Below are 15512 nucleotides of genomic sequence, written 5' to 3'. Positions count from 1 at the left end.
TAGTTGAGGCTTAAAGGGTGTCAATAGTCAGACATCAAAAATGGAGTCAGACTCCTTAATATAAAACTGAATGTTTATTCTTCAAACTCTTGACTTCTTGTTTGGGAAAGACCACAATTTTCCTCATGCTAATGACATACTACATTCCTTTTCCTGATGCACACATTGATTCCATTTCACAATATGATTGTTGAAAATGGTTGTGAAATACTGTTTAGATAAATTGCCTAAGATATTTTTTACACTTGCTTCTTGAAAATTAATGTGTGGAGATGTTTATCAGACAAATACAATTCAGTAATTTTTCAGAAGATCCGCTTTTGAAAGGCTAGAAAAATTGCTATTTGAGGGGCTGGCCCCGTGGCTTAGTGGTTAAGTGCTCGCGCTCCGCTACTAGCGGCCCGGGGTTTGGATCCCGGGCGCACACCAACGCACCACTTCTCCAGCCATGCTGAGGCCGTGTCCCATATACAGCAACCAGAAGGATGTGCAACTATGACGTACAACTATCTACTGGGGGGCTTTGGGAGAAAAAAAAAAAAGGAGGAGGATTGGCAATGGATGTTAGCTCAGAGCTGGTCTTCCTCAGCAAAATGAGGAAGATTAGCGTGGATGTTAGCTCAGGGCTAATCTTCTTCACAAAAAAGAAAAAAAAATTGCTATTTGAAATTAATGTGAAAAGCAGTATATTCCATGATTTCTCAACTGTAGTAAAATTCCATTTAGTTCATCATATTTTTTATTATTTTTTTAAATACCATTTAGCCCAATTCATACATTTAATTTGCATTTCTTCCTTTTTACTTCAGTGAAATAACTGGAGGATACATAAATCAAGGGGTTGTTTTCAGATTTGTGTGGCATGAAAATGTACATAGAGGAATGACAGATGCAAAGTATGTGTTCTATAAAGATGAAGATAGAGGTTCTCACATTTTGAGTTCTGTGAGAGAATTGGAATGATAGAAGATAATGAACTGAAGTCTCAATGTAGAAACGAGACCTGTCGCTAATGTGCGAGTGTACCACTGGGATTTGGGAAACAAAATTATGTTAATTTTACCTAAAAATATATCTCTCCAAATCCCCCCCTTCTTGCCATTACTGCCATCATCATTATCTCTTCCTTCCATTACTACAATGGAACTGGAACTCATATCTCCAATGCCTTGTAAACCATGGTTAGCAGATCAGAACTATTTTCTGAATTCTATTTGGAGATATTAGATTATATTTATCTGTTTTTTTGAGATATAATTTACATACAACAAAATTCACACTTTTTAAGTGTACCATACAGTGGGATTTACTATATTTACAATGTTGTCCAACTACAGTATTTTCATCTTTCATCTCCCCTCTAAAAAAAAAAAACCCTACCCTTTAGCAATTATTCCCTACTCCACCCCCCAGGCTACAAGCTAACATTAAGCTACTTTTGTTCTGTATGGATGTAGCTATTCTGGGCATTTCATATAAATTAAGTCATAAAATATGTGGCTGTATTTCTCCCTTCTTTCAGTTAGCATAATGTTTTCAAGGGTCATCCATGTTGTAATATCAGTATTTCATAACTTTTTATTGGTGAGCTGTATTCCAGTTTGTTTATCAATTCCTTTGATGGACCTTTAGGTTCTTCGCACTATTTGCCTATTAGAAATTCTTCTATGGACAGTCTTTTACAAGATGTTTTTGTGGATATGTTTTCACTTCTCAGGTATATTTGTAAAAGTGGAATTGCTGGGTGTGATATTGTGATTTAGGAGAAATATACAGTCTTCGTCCACAATTCCTGACTCACAGCTCCCCCAGACCTTGGAGTTTCATGAATAATAAGAGCAATGGGAACTTCTTTGGTTATATTTAGTCTATTTCCTCAGTTTGTGAAATTGCTTCAAAGCCATAAAGCAGAAATTGGTGTCTTGTTATTCATAGCAAGCCCCTTTCCCTCACAACTGGGTTTATGTTAATGAAGTGACTTTTGGAAAGCACCTAAAGATGGGGACTGGTTGCCAGGGGAACCAACCATTAATAGAATGTTGGAACTTTAAGTCTCATGTCCTGATTTCCTGGGATGGGAAAGGGGCTGACTGTTGAATCAGTCACCACTGGCCAATGATTAACTCAATCATGGCTATGTAATGAGGCCTCAATAAAAACCCAAGGGAGGGGGTTCAGAGAGCTTCCATGTCGGGGAACTGGAATGCTTCCATGTGTCAGCTTCCATGTGTCAGCATTCTGGGCCCCAAACTCCATGAGGACAGAAGCTCCTGTGTTCAGGACTTTGCCCTGTGTGTCTCTTCATCTGGCTGTTGATTTGTATCCTTTAATAGCCTTTGTAATACACCAGTAATCTAGTGAGTAAACTGGTTTCCTGAGTTCTCTGAGCCACTCTAGCAAATTAATCAAACCCAAGGAGGGAGTTGTGAGAACCTCTGATTTATTACTATTATTGCTAATAACAGTAATAGTAGGAGTATAGTGTCCTAGTAGTAGTAGTAGTATGGCCTCCTAGTCACTTTGAAATGGTATTTGCTTGTGATTGGATTTGCACATTTTCATGACTAATGATGTTGAGCATCTCTTCATATACTTATTGGTCATTTATATCTTCTTTGTAGAAATAGCTATTTAAATCATTCACCCATTTTTTAAAAAATTGGGTTGTTTGTGTGTTTTCTTATTGAGTTGTTAGAGGTTTTTTTTTAATATTCTAGAAACTAGACCCTTATAAGATAGATAATTTGAAAATATTTTCTCCCATTTGATGTATTGTTTTTCCACTTTCCCAATACTATCCTTTGAAACATAAAAGTTTTTAATTTTGATGAAGTCAAATTTATCTATATTTTTGGTTGTTTGTGTTTTTGGTGTCATATCTAAGAAAACACTGCTTCACCCAATATTATGAAGGTTTACATCTATGTTTTCCTCGAAGAGTTTTATAGTTTTCTTTCTTAAATCTAGGTATTTGATCCATTTTGAGTTAATTTTATATAAAGTGTGGATTAGTGGTCCAACTTCATTCTCTTGCATGTAGATATCCAGCTGTCACAGCTACTAGGTGTTTTTAAGCATTAGAGTTCAGTAATTAGATTTAGGCTTTAAAAATATTATTAAAATAATTCATTGAGGTGGAATGGTAGGAGAACCAATGAACCCAGGACCAATACAGTAATGCTGATTGAGATTATCAGACTTTGGAAACATGGAAATAACATTGTGAATGTCGGTAATACTCTGTTTATTCAGGAAAACATTTACAACAGTGACTTTGAGAATAAGAATACACAAGTTAAGACAAGAACTTGGGACATTGCTTGAGCAATGAAATGTTTGGGAGACTCCAGCTTGAATATCAGAGTAGTAATCACTGGCAACTTCATCATGAAGCCTGAGGGTGGGCGAGAAGGTAGAGCTCATGGAAATGTCTGAGAAGTTAACTGCTTTTGGCTGCTTGACTGTGGAGGTAGAGTTGGTGGGAAGGCCTTAAATTACGCGTTTAGTCTCCTGAGATTAAAGACTCTGCTTTACTTCTGCCTTTCAAATTCCATTCAGGTTTTTCTCGTTGTCAATTTTTAGCCAGAACCATAGAGGAAAGGGTCTTCTGGAAAACATAGTTCTCCCCAGCATTAAATTGCAATGGTGGTGAAGACTCTGCTTTACTTCTGCCTTTCAAATTCCATTCAGGTTTTTCTCGTTGTCAATTTTTAGCCAGAACCATAGAGGAAAGGGTCTTCTGGAAAACATAGTTCTCCCCAGCATTAAATTGCAATGGTGGTAGTGCCAAGTGGACAAAGGACAAAGCAGTTCAGAAAAGTAACAGACATATTGACCTCAAAATTGAAGACGGTTTTTGAAACTTTGAGAGGGAATTCAAATGGGTGCCTAATATATTCAGTGATATTTGGATAGTTACAATATTATCATTTTTTAAGAAAATAGTGATAAGGATAGGTTGGAGTTTGGGGACATATGAAATATCTAAAGAAATTGGCAATAGAAACATGACAGATTGACATAGAGCAATTGCTGAGCAGCACTGAGGACCAAACGATGTAGGAAGACAGATTTTATTGCCCTTGCCCTGTCCTACTTCAGGCCTAGATCCCTAACAGTTTGTCGAGAGAGGAGGTGTTGCTAAAGCAAGCTGTGTGGGTTTTGCTTTCAAAAGTCTCTCTAAAGAATGGCATGTCCTATGGTTTCTGGAAACACAGAACAAAACAAAACAAACAGACAAAAAAATTCCAGAAGCTTAATATATAAAAGGGATTATTTTCTCTCAAGTGTTCCACACTGGGCCAGTAGACCCTTTAGGGTGACTGATGCCTAAGTGGTAACTCAGAGATGCAGGTGCTTCCATTTCATGGTTTCTCAATCAGAAGTGGGCCTTGGTCATCATTATTGCAAAGTAAGTGAGCAAGAAGGTCACACTCTGGCTTTAACTGGTTTGGCCTGGAAGTAATGCATTACTTCAACTCACACCCTATTTGGCAAAACTGGTACCCTGTCCTTGCCTTTGATGCAAGGTGGCTGAGAAATTAGAACACACGGCTATGAACATCAAGCTATTAAAAGAGAGAAGGAAGTCATTATATTGGAGTGATCACCACACATAAAAAGCAAAGTGTAGAATATTATGTATAGCATCTTCTTTGTGGTAAAAAATAAATCTGAAAATCATACAAAAGGTAACTTATTGAAGAAAATGTTTGAGAACACAGATTGGAATGGGAATTCTTGTACATATTTTTAATATAATTTTGATGTTTAAGACTCAGATATTTTATATGTGGAAAATAAAATGAATATAAAAGAAAAATTGAAAATTTTAATGTAACAAAGAATTATTTCATGTTTTGGGGAACAAATAGAACTTTAAAATAAATATTTTAAATGTTCAACCTCAATTGAAAATATTCTGTATTCCCAGGGAAATTTTATTGACGTCTCTACTGCTTCATTGGAGATATTTAATGTAGGTTCCCCAATTATGAACATCCCTGAGTTATGATATAACAGCTATATTGTTATTGTTATAGTCTAACATTAAAATACATTTGGAGGTGATATTAGAATATTTCCCAACTACAGCCTTTTGTATATCTCTCACTTTAAGGTAGGATAGTATGAATGAAAAACATCTCAAAATGGATTCTTTCATGTTCCTACCCTGATACTAGAATCAGAATCAACATTAAAACTTGGAGAATTATTTTAGTTAGTTTAGATTCAGATAGATAGAGCTCAAAGGAAATCTGTAAATTAGAAAACACTAAGGACTCTTTAAGAATGTTTGCCTCTCATCTGGAACACCGAGGAGACTGGCGATGTGTTACATGGAATATTATACTTTCAGGATAAAGAACAGTCCCTTGATATAATCTGTCTTTTTCCATAATTATCCTTGACTACCTTGACATTTAATATGATCAATAAATGATATTTTAATTTGGTCTGCACAATGTTTTCTCTAACATTTCTTTCTTTTACCTTCCTCTGTTCTTGAGATGTTAATATGAAATTTGAAAATTCCCTTTCCTCATTAAAATTATGGTGGTCATTAAACATCTAGCTAATAATATTTGGAAAAGGGGCCGGCCCCGTGGCTTAGTGGTTAAGTGTGCACGCTCCGCTACTGGCGGCCCGGGTTCGGATCCCAGGCGCGCACCGACGCACCACTTCTCCGGCCATGCTGAGGCCGCGTCCCACATACAGCAACTAGAAGGATGTGCAGCTATGACATACAACTATCTACTGGGGCTTTGGGGGAAAAAATAAATACAATTAAAAAAAATAATAATATTTGGAAAAAAATCGTGGGATTATAATTTCCATGTAAATAAAACGTAACAACAAGAAGGATTTTGCCCCTCACCTTTTACCCTTCTTAGTCATGCAGCAGCCAGCTTGCTTTGAGGAGAGCGAGGGCTGAGTGCTCAGGGAGGGAGAACAGGCAGAGAGGGCTGCCCAGAGGACCCATCACATTCACACTGCAATGTCTGGACTTCCTGTTACGTGAGAATGATAAACCTCCTCCTTGTTTCAGTCATTGTTTTCCAGGTGGTCTGTCACTCTCAAAGACTGTCCTACCTGACAAATATCTTATAAAAATACCTCTTATCTTGAGATAGTTTGTGGTGGGAGTAGAATGGAGCATTTGAGAAGGAATCTTGAATTTCAAATTTTGTGGCTTAGAAAAACATCATGGAAACATCTTTTCACTGACAAGCTGGATCTTTTTAGCTCTTGTTGCCTAAAATTCACAATGTGTGAATTCTCACGCTAAAAAAATATAGTGTGAGAATATATGACAAACGTTCAGAATACTAGGTTGGATAGTTATGGGAGTAATGAATGTGGTGCCACTTTAAATATAATTATATGTTTACCTAACCGTTTGATCTCCTAATCAATGAGCCTAAGCATTGCAGTAACTTTCTTCTTTTCACTGATAAAATGCATTCACTCATTCTGTCAGTCAGGAACTATTCTAATTACTCATGATATAGCAGGAAACAAAATCAATTCCCTGCCTTCAAGTAGCTTATATTCTGTAAGGGTAATTAAATAAAATATGATATCATGATAAGTACAATGAAAGCATAAGTACAATAATAGAGTGACAGGGTGTCCTAATTTAAACAATGTGTTCAGGGAATGCCCATATGATAAGGTGATATTTGAACAGAATCATTAATTAATTGAAAGAGTGTGTCATGCAAACACAAATGGGGAAGGGCAATTGAGTGGAGGAAATAGAAGGAGAAAATTGCCAGAATGGGAACATACTCAGAATGAACCAGAAATATCCACAATTGGCGTGTGGCTTGTCAAGGTGTGATATTAAGTTTCTATTGTAGACATTTAAAATTTGGGACTTACTGTAGTTAGAATTTTTTATTTTTTTATTTTTCAGGACTTAAAAGTCAAAACCTACATAAACTGGCTGTGTATATTTTTGCATGTTGATTCTTCTTTTTAACAACAACAAAATTTCCCTAGAGAGCTTAAGGTATAAGTAATAGATCCAACGTCATGATGACCTGTTTGGAGAATGCACAGACATGTTTCTTTATGGCAGCATCACTATTACCGAGAGGACAAGGGGTGGGGTGGGGTAATGGATTAATGGAAAGATAGTAAATATCATTTGTCACAACTGTCAGTGGTTTCATCCCAGGACTTCTTAAGATACACAGTTTTCCTGTAGTCTACCCCCATAGACACCTAGGGGTATATTGCTACTTCCACTATAAATTCATAGCAAGTAAAAATAGTGGAAGTTTTTAAGCTTCAGTTATACTTTCAATGTCAATGTCATCAAAAAATATTTTTAACATATAATATTGTATTTTCAAATCAAATAGTAACACAATCTCGTCTCTCTTATGTTTTCCTCGTATGAGCACAAGACCTACTGACTCCAAATTATTCCTAGTTTTACTCTTTCAATTAAGAGCAATCTTGTGTCACTACTGCCTAATATTGGACTACAAAATTAACTTTTCAGTATGCTTCATGTCCCACATTTTATAGTAATTCAGATACGTGATGAAAAGGTGAGAAGTCAGCAAACTTTTTATGTAAAGTGGCAGATGGTAAATATTTTATTCTTTGTAAGCCATACTGTTTCTGTTGCAACTATTCTACTCTGCTTGTATTGCATCAAAAGTACCTAAACACGGGTGTGGCTGTATTGCAATTAAAGATCATTTAAAAACAGATGGTAGGGCATATTTGGCTCATATTCTGTAGGTTGCAGACCCCTGATCTACACAGAGGAATGAAGAGCACCAGAAATAGTAACTACATGGGTAAATTAAAAATGTATTTCTTATTTTTAAATCTCCTAATTGTTTAAAAAACTAACAATCCAGTATGGGTTTATAGCCTATGTAAAAGTTAAATCTATGATGATAATAGCACAAAGCAGGAGTGGAGAAATGGAAGCAGACGTGCAAGGGTCTGGTGATCTATACAGAGTATAAAATCACTTGAAGGTAAACTGTGATAAGTTGTATAGTATAACTCCTAAGCAACACTGAACAACTAGTTATAGCTAACACTAATAAACCAAAAAAGGAGTTAAAATAAACCCATAAAAAATTCAGTTATTCCAAAGAAGACAGAAAAAGAGGGAAAAGAGAAGAACAAAGGGGACAAAATAAAACCAGTAGCAAGATAATAATTTACTACATAATAATCTCTTTAAAAGGAAATAGTTTAAAGACCCCAATTCAAAAGTAAAAATTGTCAATTGGATTTGGATTTTTTAAAAGACAGACAACAATATGTTTCCTATAAGACATGCACTTCAAAAAATAAGGACACAAAGTAAAACATGGAAAAAAAGATAAACTATATCAGTGTAACAGGGGAAGAAACTAAAAAGCCTTGTAGTTTCTTGATGCCAGCCCTGATATCAGTTCCCCTACATTGAACCCAGCATATATGGGGTTAAAAACCAGAAAGCATTCATTCCCTTTCCCTGCTTCTCTAAGTTACAGTCACATGTAGATGTTGGTTGTTTTACCCTTTGTGTCCCTGAATTCCACAAAGCAAATGGAAGTCATAAATTGTTAAAAGCCTAGGTAGCTTCACACTGAAATTCTGGCTAATTACCAGTTGTTGAGGTTTGTTCCCGGGAAACTGACATCCAGAAATTATCAAGAAGCTGAAGCTCCCCCACTCCTTGGCTTCCTGGCACCGAATCCACCGTTCATCATGGAGACAGACAAATGGAGGACACCTACAGCTTCCCTTATCTGGTAGGAGGATGCCAAACTGCAAAGCCACAACTCCCCCTCTCCTATCTAAAACCTTGTCAACTTTGTAACCGTAAATTAGTTTCCTTCCTGTCCCCAGGGCCCAATTTCCAGTGGCCTGGGAAGATTGATCAATGCAGCTCTAAACCTCCTGCTGTAGATAGAGGTAACAGCGGCCCCGGCACCAGAATGTCTGGGACCCCCACAATATTTCCCCCAGCAAATGGTCACAGTCACATAGAGTACATTCTTTCCCAGAAATTTTCCTTTAAAAACCCCAACTCCTAATGCCTCTGGAGGACTGTGGGTGTGTCGGGGGAAGAGGGAGAATCTCCCTCTGCCCTTTTCTTTAAGGTTCTTCTGGCTGGCCAAATAATCAACAAGACAAGTTAGCAGGAGAAAATAATACCAAGTTTAATAACATGTATACATGGGAGAAAGCAGGGACACTGCATTTCTCAACACAATAGCAGAAATTCTCGTCTTAAATACCATGTTCAGCCAATGACAAAGGAGGATATTGGGGGTGGGGGGAGTCAGTTACAGGAGATTACCACTAAAGCACAGTAAACAAGAGTAAGGTTATTATGCAGATTTAAGGCCTCAACTTTCACATTGATAAGCCTCTAGAAATGAGGCCATCCCCTCTCTTCCCAAAACAGAGAGGGAGATACCTTTACAAATGGAGATTTCCCTTGTAAATGATTGTCTGGCAACTCCTCACAGGGCCATCTAGAGAATGTGGCCAGAGAGACAGAACTTCCGATAAGATGGGCTTTTGGTGCCTTTCCTATTGTAACATTTATCCTACGTTATCTTTACAGCCATCATGATAGAAGATCTGTTCCAGGAAGGAGCCACCATGTCAAATTCTTTAGGCAGTTAGTGGGGGAGGTCAAATGTCCCTCAGAAAACAATCAAGGTAAAGAGATAGATTTCAGGGTGACCAAATCTTGATCTCCCACAGGTGCAAGCCCACTACAGCCTCATTTTGCTGGCGAAATTAAACTATTTTTCTTTTCCTCGATCCCTTGTCATTGTGTTCATTGATTCAGCTGTGGTGATGTCACTGTTTTTTCCAGCTACATCACTATTCAAATAGAGTGGCTACATTAAGATTAAAGAACAAATAATATGACCAGGAATAATGAAGTCTATTTCATAATCATAAAGGACAAATTCATTAAAATGACATGACAATCATAAACTATGCACTTAGTGGCAGAACTTCAAAACCCCCGAAAAAACCTGATAGGACCACAATGAGAAGTAAACAAATCCACACTTATGGTCAGAGATTTCCATGCCCCCTCTCTCAATAATACATACAAGTAGACAGAAAATCAGTAAGTACCTAAAAGATTCCAACAATACTATCAATCAATGAACTCGACCTAATTTACATCTACGGAACACTCCATCTAACAACAGAATTATACACAATCTTTAAAAGTGCACACAGCACTTTACCAAGATAAACCATATTCTGGCCATCAAACAAGTCTTGATAAATTTTAAAAGAATTCAAGTCATACAAAATATGTCTCTGACCACAATGGAATTAAGATAGAATCAATACAGAAAAAATCTCTGTAAAATCCTCAAATATTTGGAAAATAATAACCTACTCGTGACTAACCATGGACAAAGACAAAATTAGAAAGGAAATTAGAATGTATTCTGAATTCAATGAAAAAACAGAACATTTCTAATTTGCCACTCCAGCAGGAAAACTGAAAACAGCACCCTTGGAATAGGGACAGCAATTTAACAAAACACCTATAAGCCTAAGGGCTCTTTCAACTTTTTTGTTTGTTTTTTTGCTTGGGTTTTTTGGACATCAGTGTGAACTTCCTGATTGTAATGGGACTTAAGTCGGTAACTGAGCTCATCCAGTTCTGAAGCTTCCTTACTCAGGTGAAGGCAGCAGGGTGAAAGAGGTCCAGTTTCTTATTTACAAATATTTGATTATGACAGGTTGAAAATGTTATAACAGAGAAGACATAATTCATTGAGGGTAGTTAGACAATGACAGGCAATATATTTCTAGATGAATTAAAAATATATGGATATTCTAATGGAAATAGAGAATATAAAATGGAAGGAATGAGGATAAGAAAGGGAATTCTTGAAATCAAGATTTCAAAGGTGGTACAACTACTGGAGATAATAGGCTCCCATCTATAACTTTGACTTTGGGAGGTAAAGATGGGTAAAGAAAAGAGAAAAGGTCATTGAAAGTGTACCAGTAGCCTTTGTGGAAGTTGAGCTATGGTAACATATCCCTGAATTCTCATTGGCTTACAAGAACAAACCTTTATTTCTACCTCATATTATATCTATCATTATTCACCTCTTGCTTGCTTCCATAATTTGATTCCTGGATTCAGGGTAAAATTTTAGTCTATCTGGGCCATACCATTCTTGCAGCACAGAGAAGAGAGGGTTAGAAGAAGCCAACAACGGCTTTTAGAGCTTCCATTTAAAATTAAAATATGTCATCTCTACTCACGTTAATTGGCCAAGGAACTCACTAAGCTAAACTTGCCATAAAATGGGTATGAAAGAGCAAATCCTCTCAAAGGGAAGGAAGGGTTACTAAGTCAAGTGGCCAAGCTTGATGTCAAAGGGCAGAGATGTATAATCTCACAGGAGGGTGATAATTATTGGAAATAATATTACAATATATGATAGTGCAGCTTCTATCAGCATTAATTTCTCCCTCCTTCACACAAAATACATTTACCCCGTCTCAAAAGAAATAAAAAAGAAAAGCCCTACCCAAAACATGACTTCAATCATAAATGAGGATCTCAAGAATCTCATGAAATTCCTCTTGATTCAGACCCCTATACGGAGTCCTCCTCACTCATAACACATTATGGTGGAACAGAGAAATAAAACCTCAATAAACTCTTCCATTCAGAAAAGAAAAAAAAAAGGATGTACTCAGTAGTCTGGGCCACAGCAAATGTGAAATGTTGCTGAGCAGATGGAGTCAGAGCCCTATTTCATGGGGATGGGAATGAGGAATGATCCTTTCTTGGCTCCAGTTCTTCTAGAATAGATATCCAGCTCTTTGTGTTTCATTCTTCTTGACTTCACTTAGTTACATCTAATAGAGTATGAGAAACTATGCCTTCCTTGAGCAATAAGCAGCTTTCCCCTGCTACTTCCTTCCCATAAATTTTTACAGTCCCAAAGATTATTGTAAGTCTATGAGGTCAGTTTTTTTTTTTATAGTGTAGAACTCTCAACACTACAACAATATTTTAAAAATAGTACTTTATGTGGCACCAAAGAGCTACATTTTCCATTAGCTACGCCCACAATTTTTAGCAAGACATGCCCAGTTCTTTAGATTTATTCCAGGGTCTTTGAAACTTTCAGGCCTTTCTAGGAGAGCCATACTTGTACCTTCTGTTCACTAAACCATTTTCTCCAAAAGAAGCAATTTCACAGGCGCCATTTTAATTAACTGGCAGGTTACTTAAAGAGATTTAGGGCCATGTTCTTCATTTAAACTTTGCCATGATTGTGAGTTTTAACTTGCTCTTGACCCTCAAAGTATTTCTTAATAGTAAGGTTTACCAGTTGGAGAGGAGATATAGTTAATCCTTAAGTCCTGCTTACTTCATTTCTAATGTCAGGTCTCTATTGTAATATTGTGTCAAATGCAGTTGAAAACAAAATGGCATGTTAGTATCTTTTGCTTTCCTTATGTCTACATTGATGGAGGTGATATCCAGCCAGGATCAACCCTCCCAGGACACATTTGCAAATATCTGGAGACATTTTTATTGTCACAACTGGGGTGGTGCTACTGGTATCTAGTGGGCACAGGCCAGTGATGCTGCTAAACATGCTACAATACATAGGACAGCTTCACACAGCAAAGAATTATCTGACCCACAATGTCAATAGCATAGAAAAGTTATACCATAAAAACATCAACCAGAAGAAAGCAGGAATGTCTATATTAACATCAGATAAAGTAGATTTCAGAGAATATAAAATTACCAAGGAAAAAGAGGATAATTACATAATGATAAAAGGCCAATCTACCAAGATGACTTAGCAATCCTAAGTGTATATGCACTAAAGAACAGAGTGGCAAAATATGCCAAGCAACAACTGAAAGGATACAAAGGAGAAATAAAAAAATCCACAATTACAGTTTGAGACTTCAATACATCTCTTTCAGTAAGTGATAGAGCAATATATAAAATCATCAGGACATGGATGAATTCAACAACACCATCCAATCACAGGATCTAATCCACATTTTTAGAACACTACTCAAAAACAGTAGATTACACATTTGTTTCAAAAACATATGCCAAGATAGATCACACCTCAACAAATTTAGAAAAATGGAAATCATACAGAATATGTTCTCTGCCTACAATGGAATCCAACTAGAAATCCAACTACAAATCAAAATCAAAAAGGAAAATCTCCAAACACTTGGAAACTAAACAACATACCTTTAAATAATCCATGGGTTAAAGAGGAAGACTCAAAGGAAATACGCTGGCTGAAAGAAAATGAAAACACAACATGTCACCATTTATGAGGTCTAACTAAAGCAGTACTGAGAGAAAAATTTATAGCACTCAATGTTAACACTAGAAAAGGGAGAAAGTATCCAAGAATAATCTAAGTTGCATTTAAGAAATCATAAAATAAATAAATAAATAAATAAATAAATAAATAAACACAAACCAAGCAGAAGGAAGGAAATAATAAAGGCAAGAGAAAAAATAAATACTATTGAAAACAGAAAAATAGAGAAAATAAATGAAACAAAGTGTTGATTCATTGAAAAGATCAATTAAATTGACAACCGTCTAGCAAAACCACCAAGGAAAATAAAACACAAATTACTAATATCAAATGAAACAGGGAATATTACTAAAGAACCTACAGAAATCAAAAGGATAATAAGGGACTATTACAAAAACACTACACACATATAGTACTTGACAACTTAGATGAAATGGATCAATTCCTCTAAACATACAACATACCATTTAGCATCAATGTGAAATAGATAACTTGAAGGAATACTTTGAATTAAAAGTGAATTTGTAATTTTAAATTCCCCCCCCCCCCAAAATCCAGAATCTTCAGGCACAGATAATGACTGTGGAGGGTGACCAAGTGGCCAGCAGGGACCTTGAACTGACACTAGCCTCTCCCTTGAGCACATGCCCTAGAAAACAGCCTACAGAGTCACAAGTTTAAGTTCTTGATATGAGTCCTCCACCCACCCCTGTGATGTGTTCTTGCCTGCCTCCCAGGTCCTTCTTCCCATGTGCCCTTTAGATAAGATCCCCCTCACCCCCTCCAATCTTACCAAAACTTTGCTGTTTTGGGTTTGAATTGTCAAATCCAGCCTTAGACCAGGAACCCCAAAGCACTCCATCCTTGGACTCTAAGAAAGGCATGTGACCTAGGTCCTGCCCCAAGCTCTCTGCCTGTACCCCCCCTTGACTGCCCTACATTGTGCCCTGTAGCTCCTCTAGGACCTGTGAGTAATTAACATCTCTACTTCACCTTCCCTTGCAGTCTTTTGTTGAACTGGGGCTCACCGTCTGTCATGTGGGGGCTCTACTTAACAAATGGTAATTTAACAAAGTCACAACAGGGGCCAGCCCCACGGCATAGCAGTTAAGTTTGTGTGCTCCACTTCAGCAGCTTGGGGTTTGCAGGTACAGACCCTAGGTGTGGACCAATGCACTGCTTGTCAAGCCATGCTGTGGCGGCGTTCCATATAAAGTAGCAGAAGGTGGGCACGAATGTTAGCCCAGGGCCAATCTTCCTCAACAAAAAGAGGAGGATTGGCATCAGACGTTAGCTCAGGGCTAATCTTCCTCACACACACACACACAAAGTCACAACAGTGACACTAGACAATTCTATTCAAGATATAAGGAAGAATTAACAGCAATTCTACATAATTTCTTTCAGAAAATAGAAGAGGAGGGAATACTTCCCAACTCAATTTATGAGGCCAGTATTGCCACGATACTAAAACTAGACAAAGGCATTAGAAAAAAAAAACATAATTACCAACTAAATCCCACATGAAGATGCAAAAATTCTTAACAAAATATTAGCAATAGAAATCAACAATACAGAGAAAGAATTGTACACCATGACCAAATGGGGTTTATTTGAGGGATGGAAGGCTGTTTCAATATTCAAAAACCAATCAATCTAATCCACAATGTTAACAGGCTGAAGAAGAAAAACCACAGGATTCTATCAATCATGGAGAAAAAGGATTTGACAAAATTCAACACCCATTTATGGTATAAACTTTCAGAATACTAGGAATAGAGGGAAACTTCCTCAACTCAATAAAGAATACCTACAAAAACTTGTAGCAAAATCATACTGGTGAAAGATTGGTTTTCCCTAGAGATTGGGAACAAGGCAAGGATGTCCACTCTCATCACTGCTATTTGGCATTGTATTAGAAGTTCTAGCCAGTGAAATAAATGAAGAAGAGTAAATAAAAATGATAAAGGATAGGAAGATATAATAGTGTACCCATTTGCAGAAGACATTATGGCTGTGGTAGGCTGAATAATGATCCCCATGAAGGCTATCCATGTCCTCCTACCTTCGTGAGTGTTACCTGAAATGTCAAAAAGGAGTTTGCAAATGTGATCTCGTTATGATTGTGAGATGGGAGATTATCTAGTATGATCTGGTAAATGTGATATAGTCCCAAGG

General features: G+C 36.9%; 1 protein-coding gene across 1 annotated transcript in view; it reads right to left on the bottom strand.

Annotated features, from left to right (window-relative positions):
* LOC131397350 (zinc finger protein 836-like) overlaps positions 1-15512 on the bottom strand; it is a 99737-nt gene that overhangs the window by 63043 nt on the left and 21182 nt on the right. Inside the window, exon 2 of the mRNA XM_058530151.1 lies at positions 13256-13305. The gene's annotated coding sequence lies outside the window, so the exon portion shown is untranslated. The remainder of the gene's footprint in view (positions 1-13255; positions 13306-15512) is intronic.

The sequence above is a fragment of the Diceros bicornis genome, chromosome 34 (genome assembly GCF_020826845.1).
Source record: "Diceros bicornis minor isolate mBicDic1 chromosome 34, mDicBic1.mat.cur, whole genome shotgun sequence".
NCBI classification, from domain to species: domain Eukaryota; kingdom Metazoa; phylum Chordata; class Mammalia; order Perissodactyla; family Rhinocerotidae; genus Diceros; species Diceros bicornis.
The sequence above is the reverse complement of the archived record's forward strand: the minus strand, read 5'-3'. Positions and strand labels throughout refer to the sequence as shown.